Here is an 11,886-nt window from a genome sequence, read left to right as displayed (position 1 = left end):
AGTTCTAATGATCGACTATCTACTTCATGAGTGGTCATCAGTACTGCATGGTGATGACAGACCATTTCTCGAAGTTTGCAGTGGTGACTCCCACTCGAGATCAGACCATGGAATCCACTGTCCATGCAATTTGTCAAGACTTCATCTGAGTGTATGGATGCTCCAAATGCATGCATTCAGGCCAAAGGGCCAGTCTCCAAGGAAAGGTCATGAAAGAGTTACATCAGCTGTATGGAATTGAAAAGTCTTGGACTACCCCTTATCATTCACTGGGAAATGAAACATGCAAATATTTTAACAGAACTTTTCATTGACTTCAATGGAAGCCATCCCGTGGGATCCGCAGACAAAATGAAGCATGCTGTGATTTCTTCCCACGCGTGCAATCCGCACGCTGGGAAAACAATTATATCTGCATGCTTTAAATTGCCCTGTGGATGCTAATGCATCCCTATGGGCTTCTAGAGCTGTGTATCTCCCGTGCGGATTTTATAATTAAAATCCACACGTGGACATTGGGCCTAAGTCATCGGTATACAAGGAGACAGGAGGTGTGTCACAGACGACCTCAGACTCCGGTAGGCAGTGTTACTAGGGAATAGTCATAAATGACATCCCTGGTCTAATGGAGCTGAGCTGCGAGGCAAAGCAAACTACCAGTGAGGAAAATAAACAGAAAGTGTTATTTCTTGCCAGCCATGTTGGTTTGCGACCAGGGTGACATTACAGCGTCAAACCTAACCCACATGATCCACATGCCGATGCACTCTATTGTTAGCGTTGGAAGTCACTGTGACAATAGGCTCTTAGAGCAAATATAACCTTATCACTGGAAAAGGCCTAAGACTAAAAAATAACTTTTATTAATGTAAGGATAAAAAACACTCTTCCTCGATTCTGAGGTAGTTTAGACTCAACAGACAAACATACACAGACAAAACACACAATCATCCATTCAAGAGGATGACACGGAGTTAGCGGATAATAATAAGTAATCCCCTAGTGGGGGAGAAAACAGATGTATCCAATAACTGCCCTTAATTAAATAGAGATTAGAGTATCATTTAATCAATACCTGGGCAGTGAGTACTTTATCCACTTATATGATATGAATATTGGGTCACTATGGCATATAATGATTAGGCCAAGTAGACCAGGCGCGCTAGGATTCGTACTACAATGCTAGCTCCCAATTGAACAATGATGTCTGTCAAAAAGGCATAGCTGAGAAGGCCGTGCGCATAAGGCCTAGCTATGCGTGACGTATCAACACATTGGTTACTCGAAAAATGGGTATTGCGACAGTGATTAGGCTTGTCACAATTGTCTCATGAGGATCTTAAAAGCCGGAGCTGTAGGTTGATTTAGGCAGCCGCGACCAAGATAATAATTATAGAGACTTGCTTAAAAAAATATCATTTGAGACTGTCGACGCGTTTCTACAGTGTGAGCAATATAGCCACTGTTTCATCCAGACAGGCTGTGTATGCTTTTGTAACGTTGATAGAATGAGGCGATGGAACAATAGGAGTACTGGTTTCTTTGATATATAGAAACAACAGCGTGCTCCTGCAAACCCTCAATCCCTCGTGTGGGAAGGTGCCTAAAGAACTGATAATAGTTGTAAGATGAAGCCTAAACTGATGGCTTCATCAACGATAAACACACTAGCAGTCTTATTTCTTATGATAAGCCCAAACGGGCAGCACCTCCACCTGACAGACCACTATTGTTGGCGTTGGGCACTGACATAAGCACCTCACTGCTGATGTGTGGATGGATTGGTTGGCTGAGAGCATGTGTCCCAGCCAACCAATCAGTGCTTGTCTGTACACATTAATTCTGCCTCCTCCTCATTTAGGAATGCAGTTATACTTCTAGTCTAAGGCTGCCTGTCCACGACCGTGATGGAATATCGCTAGCGATATTCTTCCGCAGGGGAGGAAGGGGGAGCACTGACAGGTTTTGCGGCAAATCGCTGCATGCCGCGATTTTAATCCCGTAAGTAGAGAATCACTATGATTCTCTGCTCATTGATGTCGGGCTGCGCTTTCCATAGTTAACCTATAGAAAGCTTTTCATACCGTGATCCGCAGGCGATTTATCACCGCGGATCACGCTATGACTATCACCCGTGGACAGGCAGCCTAAAGGTATTTTTGGTCAAGTCTGTAGTTCCTGTCCTGTTCTACTGTCAGATAAGCCTGTTTGGCGTAAAAGCTATTTGGGGTGTTGTAACTTCTATCCCTTGACTGCATGGGTATTTAATCTGGTTCATTGCGTGCTTCTTTTAACATCTATACCGTACAAATTATTTATTCTTGTAAACATTATTCTTATTTTCCAATTAGGGAGAGTCAGGATCGCCCCAGGTTCCTGATGTGGGGGTTGCCCTTATCAGGGCGAGTACTCTGCTTTCAGTTAGGGTCTTATTACATTACTAAGTTAGGGTCAGATTTCCCATTTCCCTACTTTTAGGTTTCGTCATAAATATTTAGTGTTACTATATTATGTATATATCCGTCCTTTTAGGGCAATAAATTACATCCAATCGCTTGAGGTGTTTTGCATCCATCTTGGAAGTAACAGCAGGTAAGTATCACCTATTGTTATTGCCTAACATATGTTTTTAAGTCTAAGAATGGTCAGCCTTTTTCATTACATAAATAATACCTGAACTTATAAGCTTACTGGGTATCTTAGGCAGCATGTACTAAATGCAAAACAGCATGTATAATTTTTGAATTAATTATGTTTGGCATGGCTGTCACCCAATCGGCTGCAGTGTCCTTAAGCAGTCATGAAATATGTCAGTCAAGAGGAATGTGTTACTGTGCATACATAGCGGTCTTAGTTTTCAGTCCCACTCCCCCTATCAAGACTTTTGAGGAGTTGTTCAGTGAATGCTGCCCACTAGGTTAGTGCTATTAGGGTTGCTAAAGTCTGTATGGGTGACAGATCCTCTTTAATTAAACTTAAATTACTGTATTTCAGCTTACGTTGATATTTGACTATTTTAAATGTGCAATCGTCATAGTGTGCTAGCTAAGGAACGGTATGGTTCCTGTTTCTTGAAAACCATAGCAAGTAGCATAAAAATAAAAAACATTTTTACTGCTAACCCTATGAAAAATAAAGTACTATCCCCTGTATCATGAAAATAATGCATTGTGTAGTCCCTGCCGTCACAAGCTCACGGTCACAGTGCAGTAAAATATGCAGAGCAGGCAGCCAGACGGTTAATCCAGCCACCAGTCAGTAGGTGCGTACAGTTTAGTATGTGTTCGGCTATGACTTGTTTGCATTATGTGGGTCAGAGTACTGGGATTATGCAAGTGAAAAAACTGCAACGGATTACTCAATGTTAGAGCGGAATCCACTTGTGAAGGAATCGCTTGATCACGAGAGGAAATAACAATTCTTTAGTACGTATTTTCCTGTGCGACTGAGCAGCTGTAATGCTGATATATTTAGCACTTGCCGAGCCTGTGGTAAGTAGGGTGTTGCCTAAATACAATTAGCCGGTCAGATGACTGGATCTCTGAGGCTTGCAAACTGTGGAAAGGATATGGCTTTTAATAAAACTTAAACAAAAAGGAGAGCAAATGAATCCGAATGCAGGGCGGTGTTGTGGATCCTTCCTGAAGAGGACATCAGCCTTCCCCGAAGAACATGTGCAAGCAGTAGGGTTGATTCTGCAGCTAGAAGAAGGATGTCATACATAATATGTGTGCATCCTGCATCAGCCCAGGAACGGTCACCCTACAAGCTGGTATCTTTCAGAAGCCTGTCACGTAACATCTGGGGAACAGCAGCGGAGTGAAGGTTGTTATTCTTTTTTTGAAATTATTATTATTTTTTGTTTTTTTAATTTTTTGCATCTCTCGCCTTCCGTTCCTCGATCCGAAGCTCCTGATGACTTGTCCACCTCATTAGTTGCACGTTGCGTTTAAAAAGGTGAGCTGGCTCTATCCTTCCTAAGCGATGCTGCAGAATGCATCCCTTGCAAGGCTGAAATGGCAGCGAGGATTCTGAATGCCTTGTCTTCTGCATGCTGTGCTGTGAATCCATTAGACGCTGCTGTCAGTATGTAAATAACATACTGCACCTCCTGTCTCTCGCTTTCATATCTAAACATTGCATCACCATTTTTTTTTTTTAATACAACCGTCATCCCATGCAAAATAGAAGCTTGCAAAAAAAAAAAATTAGACGGTGAAAGGCTGCGTGATCGTATTAATCTTGCTTTTTAATCCTTCCCCGGCTTAAATAATGTATGCTGTATTGTTAATTAATGTGAATATCAAATTAAAGCGCTTGAAAACTAATATGCTTGCAATGCAGGTAGGAGGAATGGAAAAAAAATCTATTTTTAACTCCTGCATAGCAGTGTAGCTCGCCTCTCGTATGCGGAAGTGATGGGGACACGGACGGATCTCCAGGGGAACAGAGAAGTGGCCCTTTGCAGTGGTCAGTCCTGCCGTTATTTATACAAAGCTCCGGATCAATAGGACACAGCATGAAGAAAACCCGGAGGTGGATTATCGTTCTGGCAAGACCCATTCCGCAATGGAAAATCCACTTCTCATGCATGTCAGCCGTCCGAGCTGCTGTACAGCTGATTTCACCAACGGCAGCTTTTCATATCCATGAAGCGTGGACCGAATAGAAAAAAGGTTTCTTTTTAATTTTTTGCCGTGACTGCGCCACACGCCGGAAGATTGAACGTGTTTTTAGGTGTTAACAGTCCTTAAATGGTTCATCGAGGTAGGTCGAAAGTTGCATGTTGTTATCGTAACCGTCCGGCGCCAACTCTGTCTAATTGTATATGAAATCTCTCTACCACGCGACGTAAGGTAGATTGCTGGATGTCATTAGACATCACCGGCGATCGGCACGATGCATGATTCACCTGTACCGGGGACGGAGATGCCATCTGCCTTTAAGAAATAGATTTTATGTAAATGACCTCTAGGCACCTCATTTCTTGCTCGGCTGCAGAAAATGAATTTCCGAGTAATAGGTGTATGCCACAGTATGGCGGATGGCTAAATTATACATGTTAACTGTTCGTTGCTCTCCGGTTACATTAGTGGATTGGCTTTTAGTTCGGACTTGGAAAGAAAAAAGAGTGAATCTTAAACGTAAAATGTAATAAAAAGCAACTGTGGGTCATTTTAATGAGCTCTGCTCTATAAACCAAAAACAGATCTTAGCTGTTCCCTGCTATTGTTAAACCGAAAAGAACAAGATCAAGTGAGGCCTTTATGTGACAGTAACCCCTTGCATGCTATCCAGGAAAGCGAAAAGCGTAATGTTGTGACTTTTTTTAAAAGTTTTATTAAAGGACGTTTACGCCTTTAAAAAAAAGTTTGATTTTTCTGAAAATTCAATAAGTGAAATAGACGTAGTTGTTTCTAGTCTCGCCTCGTTCTTCTAATTGCCACTTTCTGAATTTTTTTTTTTTTTTTTAGGCCTGCAAAGGCCGCTGTGGAGGATGAAGGGTTAATAGCTAGACTGACGCAGGATGATTTGATGTCACGAATCCAAATCCCGGACAGAACAGGGTGTTTTTTTCTTCCAACATTCCTTGTCTTGCTGTGTGTGCTTGTTTACTGCGAAGCTCCTTTAAGACGGAGATTCAGCATTTCTGATGATCTCTCTCTAGACTGGGCCTTTGCCTTGTTACTGTGGCAACGGAAAATTTTTTCGCTAAATGGTTTTAACACTGAGAGAAGATAATGTTATTTCTAGAAAAATTTCCACCAGGCAAGTAGCAAATGCTTTCCGCAGAAGGCATATTCCTTTTTTTTTTTTTTTGCTTGTTGTTTTCTCTGCTGGGAAATGATTTATTGTTTTCATCCGTGTGCAGCCGGAGCTGCGTGCCGAGCATTCTGAGCCCCGTCGGGTCCTAATATATGCAGAATACGTCCTCGCACTAAATGTATCCGAATCAACAAGACGGAAAAAGGAAAAACAAATGCGGTATATTGTCCGCAGTCTGCCAAACTGCATTTAACACTTCTTCTGCCGGACGCTTTCTGCATGTGTGTTGGTAGGAATGGACAGGGCTACCTAAAGCTCCTGGGGCGGATGGGCATCGGGAGACCTTTATTTTATAGAATTGTTGCCGTTAGGATATAGAAAACGACCTCTGATTCTGATTTATCGGCTGCATGCTATGACGTCCGTATTCCGTGCGCTGCTGTCTTTTATACTCTTCCTGTTCATGCTGTGGAACGTGGACAAAAGACAACAGACCTGAAGCAACGGCCATTTTAAGTCAGTTTGCATATCACAAAATGGCTGCCAGGAAGTAAAAAAAAAAAGGAAAATGGCGGCTTTTGGTAGTGACGTCTTCTATTCTCTCTTACGATATATTCCAATTATTGTACAGGACATTTGCATGAGAAGTGATCTTGCATGTGCCACGTATGTAGAGCTGCTATAAGTATTGCTAAATGCCTGCTATTACGTAGAGTATCACCGGTGTTTGGTATCTCTTTGTGTGTTATATGATATGGAAGCCTCTGAGAGTCCCCAGCTTCTATTCTATTTCTCTATGAGCAGCCATTTTAAGCCACTTTATAACCTGCTGCAAAATGGCTGAAAGAGGACAAAAACCTCTAACGTTATGCAGCAACCTAGCTTTCTGTCGCTGCTGACGAAGGCTTTCTATAACATGGAACGTGCAAATATACCAAGGTCGTTGATTACAATCGAGTTAACCCTTCAGCTCTCAGAGGACAGCAGGAAACCTCTAGTGATTTGGAAAATTTAAATGGTTTCTTTCATGGCACGTATTAAAACTATGCATGGCCGACGGATAAATAATGAATGCATCAGGAGGAGTAAAATAGGATCTGCCTTTACATTAGGCTGTATGAGAATCAGTGTTGTTGTGCTTTTTTCTTGAGAGGATGGGCGGATAGCCTAGGTATTAGTGCAAACGTTGTGTGTGTCAGTATATGATGCTGCAATGGTATCTATTTATACTGTAGTAATAATGTTATCGTTTGTGGAGTATGATTACTCTGTCTATCGGGATTACAGTGTAGCACAAATGGCTGGAGATGACAGTATGCCTCAGCACTTTGCATCGCTGCCACTCTTCTATGATGCAGGGGAATCTACTGACCATCCAAGTATAGGGAACGTAATGCTATTCTCTTTCCTCTGCAGACCCTTATGCTATTATACTATGCTGCATCTGACTCTTTGTTATATGTGTATAAACCTCTCCAAAACAATACCTAATTTTATTTATATATAAATATATATTATTGTAGGCTTGAACCTCCTCTCAGCTCTATATCTACTCACACACGCACATCGATCACTGCATTAGGAACACCTACTCAATGATGGGTTGGTTCACCTTTTTGAATGATCACAGATTTCACAAGGAGGCAAACATCCTCCATACTCAACTTCACCCATGTCCATTGCAGCAGCTCCGTCAGTTGGTGCACACTTTGCGAATAAGTGGAAGCAGATCTCACTGCCCCTTCCAGCCTATCCCAAACAATGGGGATACAGTGCGGTGATTTTGGGGGCCAGGGTAGTATGGAGAATTCATAGTTGTGTTTCTCCAACCACTTCCTAGTGACCTGAGCTCAATGACATGGCAGCACTGTTCTATTGAGAGCTATAACTGTGGTTGGGGAAGACTTCCTGAAGATATGGGTGCATATGGTCAGCTAATAGGTCCCTGTAGCAGTCACCATTCAAAAATTGTATTATGATGACTAATGGATTAGACCATGCCAGGAAAATACTCCCCAGAACATGACATCGCCACCACCAGCCTGTTGAACCCCAATAATGCATGCACCCATGGGATAGGGCTTCAAGCTATTTACACCAGATACGGACCTGGCCATCTGTACTGTACAGCAGGAAACAGGATTTGTCAGTCCAGGTAACCTTCTGCCATGTGTTCAAGGTCAACTGAAATCTTTACTAGGCCTACGTGAGTTGTTGTTGGCGATGACACAGGGGCATTAGGTGCACCCTTGTCTGTCTTCAGAAATTGAACCCCCATCGATGCAAGGTATGCCACATGGCAATTGTGTAAATTTATCTACCTTTGAACTGCTGGGTCATTTGGGCCACTATGGCACGTCATTGCTGAGATACCAGATATGCCACCCAGTGCTTGCCTCTAGAATCAATCACATGTGGCCTGCCGTTGTGTAATCGTCTGTCCATGGTTCAGCCAGTCTTGGTACACTCCGGATATTGTGGTTCGGGAACAGCCAACAAGTGCGACTGTTTCTGAAATACTGGCACCTTACCTCCAGGCACAATCTGCTCTCTGTCAAAGTCACTCGAGTTACCAATTTTACCCATGACTGCCAAATATTGCATTCTGGAGCCAGCATATTATCTGTGCACATATCATGACATGGCCATCATTTGGTACTGCATTACTGATGGCAAGATGTCATGTGCCAGCTGTTCCTAGCGCAGTGATCATTCATTGTATAATCATACTAATATGGACTTCGTTTTTTCTCCCAGATTATAAAAATACATACACTATGTACTAGTACTTATGCTTAGATATAGGTTATACGTCCATTTCTATTTTAGCCATTCTGAAATGCTAAAGATGGGACAAATTTACCCAGATTGTGATATCACGGCACAGAAAGTTATCTTAACCCTTTAAAAAGCTATTGTTCTCTTATCTCAACAGAACAAAACATCTTGTAAAATAACTTACAGTGTAAATAAACCAACCTGATAGCACAGCACACATCTCTTTTAGTTCTGTCAAAAAGTTGGGCAGCTCGGCAGAAAGACCTCGTAATAGTCAATAGGGTCCACCCAGTGCTGTTCAGTTCCGTCCACAAACAGAACCTTTCCTGCTCCATTCAGAATTCCCAAAGCAGATGTGAAACTACCCTAACCCATACTCTGAGGAAGTGAGAAAAGCTCAGAGATAACACTAGGCCTCATTTATTAAAACTACCTAACACTAAGACTGTCCTTGTTGCCCATAATCAGAGCTCAGCTTTCATTTTTGAAACTTAGTAAAATAACAGCTGAGCTCTGATTGGTTGCCATGGGCAACAAGGACACTTTTATTGTTAGATAGTTTTGATAAATGAGTCCCATCTTCTTCAGAAATGCAAACTGCAAGCCAGCATGTTCTATCTATCCCCTGACGAACAATACACTCTTAGCGGAAAACAGGATATGAGTCATCAATATACAATAGAATCCTGAAAATGAGTACAGTTGTACACAAATTACAAGACGAAATAAGGGCTACACTTTGACTGAAACATCCTGTATTACAGTGAAATGTCTCCAAAAGTCCATCCCCATCTAGACCAAACGTTTCTAAGATACACTTCAACATTTCATATCTTCCTATCTTGTATGTATCTTAGTCTCTTCTTTGAGATAACCAAACCTTTAGAGCACAATTTTTCACAGAAATATTGGGTGGTAGACTCAAGGGGTTTTTAATGTATCTTCACAAAGAACAAACCTAAAGCAAATGGGAAAACATAAATAAAATACTGATCAGACAAGAAATTAAAGAATGAAAAAGTAGATATCAATTATTGTTTCTTCGCAATTCTAAACTGTTCAGAAAAAACATACAAAGAAAGTATGATCTATCTCTAAAAAAAGAGAAAAAGCTAAAATGATAATAGTACATGTATCAGTAGTTGATGGCTGTGGGTTCACCAATCAGGATCCCTGTCCATCAGCTGATCAGCATAAGTGGTAAGCACAGGAAGTGGGAGCGCCAGTTTCACTACCACTGAAATCAATGGGAGCACCGTGCTGCTATTACTCTTCCAGGACTGGGCGTCCTGCCCTAGCCGTAGTCAGGAGCAGGAAATGCAATAGAATTGTGCTGCTCCCAACGATTTCAATAGGAGTGAAACTGGCGCTCCCACTTTCTCCCCAGTACGCTGATGATGATGGATGACCAGCTGATGGATAGGGATTCGGAGCCGCAGGCCTTGTCCATTAACTATTGATGACCAATCCATAGGATAGATCATTAGTTGAAAAAAATCCAGTATACCCCTTAAAGCACAGTTTGTCTGTTAAAAAAAAATGTTTACGGTAAAGACAAATAAAATAATTTTTTTCCCATTAAGAATTTACAAATAATGTAAAAGTTGTGAAAGTAAAAAATATATATATATATACACATTTGGTATTACCACATTCATAAAGACTGATGTAATAAAGTTAAATCGGTCTCAGAATTGGCCCACATAAAAGGACCTTTGCTTACTCTATCATTTACCTTCTCTTTATCTACTGTGCAGATCACAGCGCTGCTCTCACATGTATCTCTTTTGGTACACAGTCTAGGCTTTGTAACATTAATATCCTGCAAATTATTCTCTAAGTAACACAAGATTGGAAATTTGCCATTTTTTAATTTTTTAATAAAAAAGTAAAATGTTCGGTACGGTATTAAAGCAAAATGTGATTCTTCTCAGTAAGAGAATCAAAGTTCTCTTGTAGATATGAAACCTTTTAATGGCTAACAAAAAGAAACGATGTTACAGCAAGCTTTCAAACTTACTTATATAATATATATATATATATTTATATTTCATGGTCTCTAATTTGGAGTTCGGTGAAGTCACCAGACCTGTCTGTTATCTCTTCTCCAGAATTCCAGAATTCTCATATACTCCGCACTACCATGAACCCTTTTGAACTATTTAGGCATGTGTTGAGTGTCAGAAATAGTTATAAAAAAATCACAGAGGTGAGGGGAAAAAAACAAAGACATTATTCACAGAAAAAGCCAAAAATACAATACCTGAAGGTCTGCAAAGCAGACACGGTCGCCATAGGCTGCTCCTCCACTTTATTGTCTGGCTGACTGCATATCTCCAGGGCTTACGGCCATTGCGCCTGCCCTACGGCGATTGTGCCGATGGCGACTGTGCCTGCCTTATGGCGATCGTGCCTATGGCGACCGTGTCTGCTTTGCAGACCTTCAGGTATTGTATTTTTGGCTTTTTCTGTGAATAATGTCTTTGTTTTTTTCCCCTCACTTCTGTGATTTTATGTAATTTATTGTGAGTTAGCGTAGGTACTGACGGAAGCGGTGTGGCCTCGGCGCGGCCCGTCAGCCTATGCGTTTTGGCCAAAATGCAGTAGCAACACCCGCATTTTATTAGTATGCATTAGTACTTTTGTATGTAGTCTGCTAGTTGGTGGGGGAGCCCAAGATGTCAGCCAGTGTGGCCCACTTTACAGATACAGGGCAACCCGCTGTTATATCAGCCAGGGTTGATATCCTGTATGGTGGGTCACCATCCATCTATGGCTGGCATCTTTGGTATCGTTCACATGTGCAGGCTATTAGTATATGCAGTCACTCCTCCCCAATCTGGGCTGGGTTGAGTGAGTGACTGCATATTAGCCTGCCAGGAACAAGCTGCTCCTCCACTTTATTGTCTGGCTGACTGCATATCTCCAGGGCTTACGGCCATTGCGCCTGCCCTACGGCGATTGTGCCTGCCTTATGGCGATCGTGCCCATGGCGACCGTGTCTGCTTTGCAGACCTTCAGGTATTGTATTTTTGGCTTTTTCTGTGAATAATGTCAGAAATAGTTATACATTTGTACTCCCCAAATTCTTCTATGACGTTAAGATTTAAAGTTGCCTTTTAATTTTGCAATCTTCCTATGTTCTACGTTGTGCCCATGGCTAGAAAAATGCCCAACCACAGGTAATTCTTCTTTCTTTAATTGTGTGCAATGAGACCTCATCTTTGTATAAGTTTTTGTCCTGTTTCTCCAACATAAAGGCCCTCAACAGGACATTTGCTGCACGGGATGAGGTACACAACATTGGACGTGGAACATGTGAATGTCCCTGGGATCTTGTAG

General features: G+C 41.7%; 1 protein-coding gene across 6 annotated transcripts in view; it reads left to right on the top strand.

The window, feature by feature from the left end:
* Nucleotides 1–3,248: 3,248 nt before the first annotated feature.
* The window catches only part of ZBTB38 (zinc finger and BTB domain containing 38), a 44,888-nt gene continuing 36,250 nt past the window's right edge, over nt 3,249–11,886 (top strand). The window contains exons 1-2 of one of the 6 annotated variants that reach the window (XM_066598152.1): nt 3,310–3,957; nt 4,391–4,767. The gene's annotated coding sequence lies outside the window, so the exon portion shown is untranslated. Of the gene's footprint in view, nt 3,263–3,309; nt 3,958–4,344; nt 4,768–11,886 lie in introns of those variants that run through there. The other 5 variants (XM_066598151.1, XM_066598150.1, XM_066598157.1 and 2 more) reach the window with 5 other exon arrangements.

This window comes from Eleutherodactylus coqui, chromosome 1 (genome assembly GCF_035609145.1).
Source record: "Eleutherodactylus coqui strain aEleCoq1 chromosome 1, aEleCoq1.hap1, whole genome shotgun sequence".
In the NCBI taxonomy this organism is placed as follows: domain Eukaryota; kingdom Metazoa; phylum Chordata; class Amphibia; order Anura; family Eleutherodactylidae; genus Eleutherodactylus; species Eleutherodactylus coqui.
The sequence above is the reverse complement of the archived record's forward strand: the minus strand, read 5'-3'. Positions and strand labels throughout refer to the sequence as shown.